General features: G+C 33.8%; 1 long non-coding RNA gene across 1 annotated transcript; it reads right to left on the bottom strand.

Moving 5' to 3' along the window:
* Positions 1 to 1,512: 1,512 nt before the first annotated feature.
* Positions 1,513 to 5,836, bottom strand: LOC146884128 (uncharacterized). The gene is made up of 2 exons (XR_014984273.1): positions 4,824 to 5,836; positions 1,513 to 3,876 (listed from the first exon to the last, which is right to left on the bottom strand). It is a non-coding gene; the product is annotated as an uncharacterized LOC146884128 (long non-coding RNA).
* Positions 5,837 to 8,036: the final 2,200 nt, after the last annotated feature.

Below are 8,036 nucleotides of genomic sequence, written 5' to 3' on the forward strand. Positions count from 1 at the left end.
ATATCCAACTCTATAAACAAATGCAAAGATTTTTCAACAATGAAACAAAAAACATGACTAAAGCAAAAAATAATTTTAGAAAAATAATTTTGTACCTATAAAAGAGTAAGATATCCAGGTAATTGCTTGGTATGGGCAAGGATGACATCGCCAAGCTGGTCATAAACATGTGTCAGTGCAGCAGCTCCCCATGCAAACCTTCCACAATACTGCAGATCTGCAAACATATTAAGGTAGGAGACGCTGATGGAGCTAGCGCTCTTATCCACAAACTGCCACTATTGATTCTCACAACACTTAGTGTAGATGTCTCTCAACCAACTGAGTCTTACATGGGACTGCGGTATTGTCTCAACTCAGATGGCGCCCTCGTTCATTCAACGCTTAAAAGATCAATCACACACTCAAGAGCAGCAGCGTAGTTTAATGCTTCATTGCTAAAAAGCTCTCCAACTATAGGCAAATGGAGAAGCATAAAGACGTCGTCTAGTGTCACACTCATCTCTTGAAAAGGAAGATGAAAGTTGTTGGTCTCTCTATGCCACCTCTCAACAAAAGCTAGTATGAGGCCCTTATAAAGATATTCATATATTATATCACATAGTGGCATCAACCCCTAACTTTGAACAAGTGGCTCAACAACTACATGACAAACTTTGAATATTTTCAATTTCTTGCATGGGACACTAACTTCATGGCCACTCAGTCCTAATAAAAACCATTACACAAATATTTTAAATTCATTCACCAATTTCAACAAATAAATTATTAAAGTACAATATTAACCTGACCATCCCAAATAGAACATGCAACATGATCACTAAATCGAGTTAACAAAGACGTATCCTCGGGCCCTCCAAGAAATCCTCCTAAAACATCGTGGTCTTGGTCTGTAACAACCTCCTTGTGGTGAATTACATTTTCTTGTTGCTCATGAATATCAGCAAGAGCCGGTGATGATAAACTAGCTTCTCCATGACTTACTGATGAACCAACTTCCCTATGAGATGATGGACCACTCTCTCTATGCCGACCCTTACCGCTTCTGCGAACAAATGTCATAGGTCTCTACCTAGGTTCCTGTTCAGAAGCCTCAACATGTGAAGAACTTGAGCCACCACGAGGTATAAATGCTCCTCTTGTCCTAGCCATGTTTGTATTAACAAATTTAAAACCATATTAAAATTCCAATTAATTAAAATTAATTATTCAAACAATATAAAAAATATCCAAAATTATAAATAATTATAATTATAATTTTTCAAAATTATAATTAATTATAATTATTATTATTCAAAATTATTCAAAATTATAATAATTATTATTATTCAAAATTATAATTAATTAAAATTATATTTACTCAACAATAGAAATAATTAAAATTAAAATTATTCAAAATCGTAATTAATTAAAATTAAAGTTATACTAATTATAATTAATTTAAATTATAATTAATTAATATTAACAGTTATTTACATTAAAATTAACTACAAAAAAATTACAACGTAACCCTAAAAAAATTACATAACAATAATGATAAAATAATAAATATTAAAAAATTTAAATCGAAAAATAACATCAACCGAAAGTCGACATACGGAATCGAATATCTCTGGAAGTCAACATCTAGTGAGTAAAGCCAATGTTGCCCAATTCCATTCACTAAAAGTCGACCAGGTGCTTACGGAAGTCGACTTCCGATGATATTTTTTGCACACCTACGAAAGTCCACTTCTAGGCACAACACTTACGAAAATAATTCCTCTCTTAAGGAAGTCACTCATCTCTTATGGAAGTCACCTTCAACTACGGAACTCACCTTCAGCTACGGAAGTCACTCATCTCACGGAAGTCACTTCAATTACGGAAGTCAAGCATCTCACGAAAATAAGTTTAAATTACGGAAATCGACTTCCAGTATTGATGGCTTACCGAAGTTAACTTCCAATCGTGCCATTTGCACGTTGTTCACGGAGCTCCACTTCCGGTATTTATGGTGGTCTACGAAAGTCCACTTCTGGAATTCATCGTGGTCTACGGAAGTCCACTTCCGACAACTTGTGGCTTATGAAAGTCAACATCCAGAATTAAATCACTTGCAGAAGTCGACTTCCGATTTGTAGTTTACGTTTCAGGCATCGTTACCCATAGATCTATACTCCAATCAACTAAATGATGATTATATCTATATAAGATGCATGACAAACATGACAACAACAATGAAAAACTACGAAGAGCTATCAACATTACTTGTGTTAATGTAAAGGAATGTGGTAGAGGAGAAGAGGAGAGACACCTTAGAGAACAAAACTAGTGATTTCAGTAGTCACATATGCAAGGGATCTATACTCAACTTCTACAAAAGATTTACTGATTGTAGGTTGTTTCTTGGATTTCTAGGAGGCAAGAGAGTTCCCGAAGAAGATGCATAAACTAGTGGTTGAAAGTTGCGTATCAGAACACAAACCCCAATCAAAATCCACATATGCATGTAAAGAAAGTTAGAATTAGATTTAAATAATATACCTTGGCAACATGTTTTAAGTATCTAAAAAGGAAATGTGTAGCACTTAAATAATCAGAAAACAATTTAGACAAAAATTGACTTAATTTATGATTAGTAAAACAATTGGCATGTATATATATAGTAAGATAAAGAAGCCTGCCAATGAGGTGCCTATAACTACCGCGATCGGGTAAAGGATCTCTATAGCTAATATGCAGTTTGGTATTATGCATCATGGGAATAGAAGAAGGCTTACAACCCATCATGCCACAATCAAGTAGAATAGATAAAATGTAGTGTTTTTGAGACAAGAATATACCATGCTTGGATCGAGATAGTTATAATCCTAGAAACAAATATAAGATGGCCCAAATATTTCAATTTAAAATGGTTATGTAGTAAAGTAGTAGCAGATTTAATGATTGTGGGATTAGGGCCAACACATACAATGTCATCAACATAAACTAATATGGATAAAAAATCAAAACCAGTGTCTCTAGTGAAGAGAGAATAATCATACATTGATTGAGTAAAAGCATTTGAGGTTAAAGTGGAACAAAAACTATGAAACGAACTCTGAGAGGCTTATCTAACACCATATATGGACTTATTCAACCTATAGACTAAAGTTTAGTTAGTGGTTGACGGATAATGATAAGTATAGCCTTGAAGAATATTCATAAAATTTTCTTCATTAAGTTTGCCATTTAAAAAAGCGTTGTTTATGTCAAGTTGAGCCAGATTCTACGTTTTAGAGGCAACAATGGAAAGAAGAAGTCTAAGAGTGGTAATTTTAGCCACAGGGGAAAAAGTTTCTTTAAAATCAATACCAAATTGTTGGGAAAAACCTCTAGGCACTAATCTAGCTTTGTGCTTAGAAATAGTGCAATTAGAGTTTAATTTCAATTTAAACAACCATTTACAACTAATTGGCTTTTTACTAGGGTGAAGGGGAACAATGGTCCAAGTTTGATTTAAATCTATAGCCTGTACTCAGAATCTATAACAACTTTCCAATGAGAATGTTTGATAGCTTGAGTATAAGTTTTAGGTTCAAAATTAGATGATATTTGACAAATGAAATGCATATGAAATGTAGAAAGACGAGAATAGTCAAGGTAATAGTGGATAGGATAAACACTACGAAAATCAAAGCATATATTATAGCAATGAAAATAAGAGAGATGAGTAAGGGGATGAATGGTACGAGAATACCAATGTGGAGGAGGATGTGCACTGTCAATAGATTGAGATGAAGGTTCTATTGCAGGTTCAGCTAGGGGTGAATTTGAAACAGCTGATAGAGGAGAGGTAGGCAATTTAGTGGGTGGAGCAACAGGTGCGAAAGCATCAGTACGGAAAAAATTATCCTGCAAAACATAACCATCTTCAACAAAATCATTAATATGAGATAAGGTAGGAAGAACAGGTTGAAACATATTTTTAGAATAAATTTCAGGAGGATGATCTTTAAAAGGGAAAATATTTTCAAGAAACTAGACATCCCAAGAAACAAATATTTGGTAAGTATGCAGATCCAGTAATTTATAGCCCTTATAATTAGAAGGGTAGCCTAGAAAAGTGGTCGTAGTGGCTCTAGAACTGAATTTGTGTTTTTGGGAGGACAAAGTGGAAGCATAACATAAAGAACTAAGAGATGTAATCAGGGATTTTATGAAACAAAATTTCATAAGGAGATTGATTTCCTAAAACAGGAGTAAGAGTATGATTCATAGTAAAAACAATGATGTGTATACAGTCACCCTAAAAGTAAAGGCACATTAGATTGAAATAAGAAGGATTGAGCAATATTAAGAATATGCAAATGCTTGCATTCAACTATACTCTTTTGTTAGGGTCTCTCCACACAAGAATGTTGATTTGAAATACCTTTTAAAGAAAAAAATTCTTTGAAAGATAGTTTTGGAGCATTGTTCAAACGAAAAGCTTTCATAGTGGTGTTAAACAATCATTTGTTTCTTAGGAATAAGATGCAAACAATCATTTTTAGTTTTAAAAAAATATACCCAAGTAAAACAACCTTTTTCATCAACAATAGTGAGGAAATAATAAATATCATTATAAGTAGCATGCTTAAAGGGACCCCAAATCTCAACATGGATGAGGTAAAAAGAGTTAGGACTGGATTTAGTATGACTAGAAAAAGACAATTTATTTTGTTTTGAAAGATAACAAGTATCACGATGAAAAGAGGGATCAATATTAGCTAAATGAGTTTTCTCATAAATAATTTAATACACAAAAGTAAGGATGTGGCCTAAACGTTTGTGCCAAACATCATATGAAACAGAATTACCAGAGGAAAAAATGTTTGTAGAGGAAATAAAATCCAAAAGCAGAAGCCCATGAAGGAGTTTAGCTTTTCCAATCTTCCTTTGGGTGTGAAGGTCCTACAAAACAAAGAGATTAGGCTCTATAACAAAACGAAATAAGTTGGAAGAAATTAGATCAGTTAAAGACAAAAGATTGAAGCGAAAAGTAGTAATATAAAGAACGTTGTGAAGAAATATGTCTTTTCTTAGTTGTATACTACCAATACTTTCAATCTTAACTCGCATAGAATTAGGAAGTCACATATATGATTCAGAAATAGTAGTGAACGTATTATAAAGATTTGAAAAACAACAAATGTGGGACATGGCACCAAAATCCAAAAACTAGTAAGAAGAATATTTAAAAGAAGAGAAAGGATTAAGATTACCTAGCACATTGTAGCAAAATCAGCAGTTGTAGTATTAGACATAAGTTTGGTAGAAAGAAGTTGAATTAATTGCTGACATTGAGTCGATGTAAGATCAGAGGAAGAAACAGGTGAAGTATCAATTTGATTGACAATATTAGGAGAATAATTCTTGAAATAGTTGAATGGGTAACCAATGAGCTTATAACATTGTTTTAGCGTGTCCAAGAATATCACAGTGGCTACACTTAGACGTTGTTTCTTAACATTTTTATCAAAGGAATTAGGCAAACAAAATTTTTTATTATCATGAACAGAGAAAGCAAGGGATTCAGAATTCGTCGTGTTTTGATCAAATATTTCACAATGTGCCTCTTCTTGTAAAATGAGGGAGAAAACATTACCGATAGAGAGCAAGGGATCAGAAAGAAGGATTTGACCCCAAATCTGTGATAAGTTGTTGTTGAGACCCATGAGGAGCAAGGGATCAGAAAGAAGGATTTGACCCCAGATCTGTGATAAGTTGTTGTTGAGACCCATGAGGAACTTCATCACATACTCCGAGTCAGTGTAAGCTTGAGGAGGTTGAAGGTCATCACAAGAATATTGGACTTGAGGGTGATATCTGTAACACCCAAAATTTAAGATGTCATCGAGAAAGTGTTATGGTCATTTATAAAAAAAATAAATGAATTGTAAAAAGACATTTAATAAAAACTTAAACTTTAAATGTAAATAGATAATCCACACTTTAATTTGAAATAGTAATAATAAATAAAAAGAAAAAAAAAATAAAGTCCCAATTAAATACAAGGAATCAAAAATAAAATTTCATAGTCTTCACCGTTCAATTTAAATCAACCCAAATAAATCAAAATTTTTCAAGTTCACTCCATCCTTTCCGCAATTTACTTCGAGTCAGAAATATCTGCATTACCGTCTGCTCCCGTATAACACATACGTTATACGATCATCGCACAGGCAACAAACACACAAACAAACAAATACAGGTAAGCTAACCATAAACAATGTTATTAACAAAAGAAAATTCTTAAATAAAACATGTCCAATAACACTCAACATCGCATTCAAGTAACACGAAAACATTATGATCACAATTCATCCTTGGTTTGAATACACAAACCCCAAATCCAAACAATCATACTAAACCAAACATAGCATTACACTCATTTAAAATCTTCAAACATAGTGATCATATTCAAGCTTTGGTTTTCCGCGACCTCTCATCCCACAACAACATCAAGTTTCCTAGAACAAATGGTTTGATGTGTCCCACTTAACACAGCCAAACTGTCTCCCTTATTTCTCAAGGAATTATGAGTAAAAATATCAATGCATCGCACATCGGGCACTATACTCGCAACGAGCCGAAATAAGGTGAAACATTTATCCCCTCCCCACTGTTTCACACAGGCGAGAGGGTACAACACTCGAACCAATCCTCTACCACTGCTTCACACAGGCAAAGATGACCCCTTTCCATTACTTCACACAGGCGAAAGAGTCTTCATTGGGTTCCTAGGCACGGAAAACTTCACACAACATTTAATTCCATCAAGAGCTTTCAACAAGGCAAATACTCTCAACATCCAAACTCATGAGGATTACTTATTACCATCCAAGTATACACCATCACATCATGCTTGAAAAATAAAGTCCCATAACCAAACCAAATTCATATATCACTCATGAATTTAATACACACCAAATATTTAATAAAATGCATGAGAAAGAAAAATAAAAATAAATTACAACTCAACCAACACCCAAACCTTTTAAAGAGAAAAAGAAAGAGAAAGGTTTTAAAAGAAGTAGGATAATACCTACACATTCCATATTTCACCACAGTACACATGCAGACCACACTTTACGTGAAAAAGGAAATAAGGAAGAAAGAGAAAATAATTTTGCATGTATGGCATGAAAACATCCCAAACTTAACCACCCCACAATGATAAGAATTGGATCCCTAAAACTGCTACTGCACCCTACACAACGAAGAATGGAAAACAAGAAAAAAAAAACTATAGATGGAACATGAAATAGGACTGCATCTTACAGATACAACACTCTGAGGCAGGCTATGGATCCGCTTCACGAGAGAGTGCACTAATAAATGCATGGCACGATAGAGTTTAGAGACATCATACAATCAATACTAATTTTTCGATTACAAAGGCAAGGAGAAGAAGAAAAAATAATAATCTGTTGGAACAAAGGATCCCCATTTCCATAAGTCTAATAAGTAATAAAAGAACAAAAGAAACCAACGTTGCAACTTTCTTAAATTGAAACACAAACCGCAACCCTGCAAAATTGTGATAGCACCATGTATATTGACCCATAGCAATCTCCATGATTCATACTTGTATAAGTACCCATCCAACAGAGTATAAAAGTTTGGAAAAGGAATAACCACCATGCATTAAACCCAACAGGAACCAAGAACAACAAACTTCAAATGAAAAGAAAAGAAAAGGTCAACTTTCCCTACCTCTCTAGATGATTCCTCTTCTCTACCACAGCCACCGAAAACTCTAACTTGCATCCTTCCTCTCTTTTCCTTCTCCCGTCTTAACCCTTTTTCTCTAAAAAAACTTCTAAGGTTTAGCTTTATCTAATCCCACCCAATAATTCTGTTAAGATTTCTAGCCAAATTTTATTTTTCCTTATCATTTAACTCCAAAAGATAAAGATAAAAAAAATAAAACGAAAGATAAAAAAAACAGAACGGAAAATAAAAATGGAATCAATTGGTTGCAGCGCTTTTGAACCAAATATTTATGCATGCTTGGAAACACAACCCCA

This window comes from Vigna unguiculata, chromosome 8, assembly GCF_037176805.1.
Source record: "Vigna unguiculata cultivar grain cowpea cultivar isolate G323 ecotype 2 chromosome 8, ASM3717680v1, whole genome shotgun sequence".
In the NCBI taxonomy this organism is placed as follows: Eukaryota; Viridiplantae; Streptophyta; class Magnoliopsida; order Fabales; family Fabaceae; genus Vigna; species Vigna unguiculata.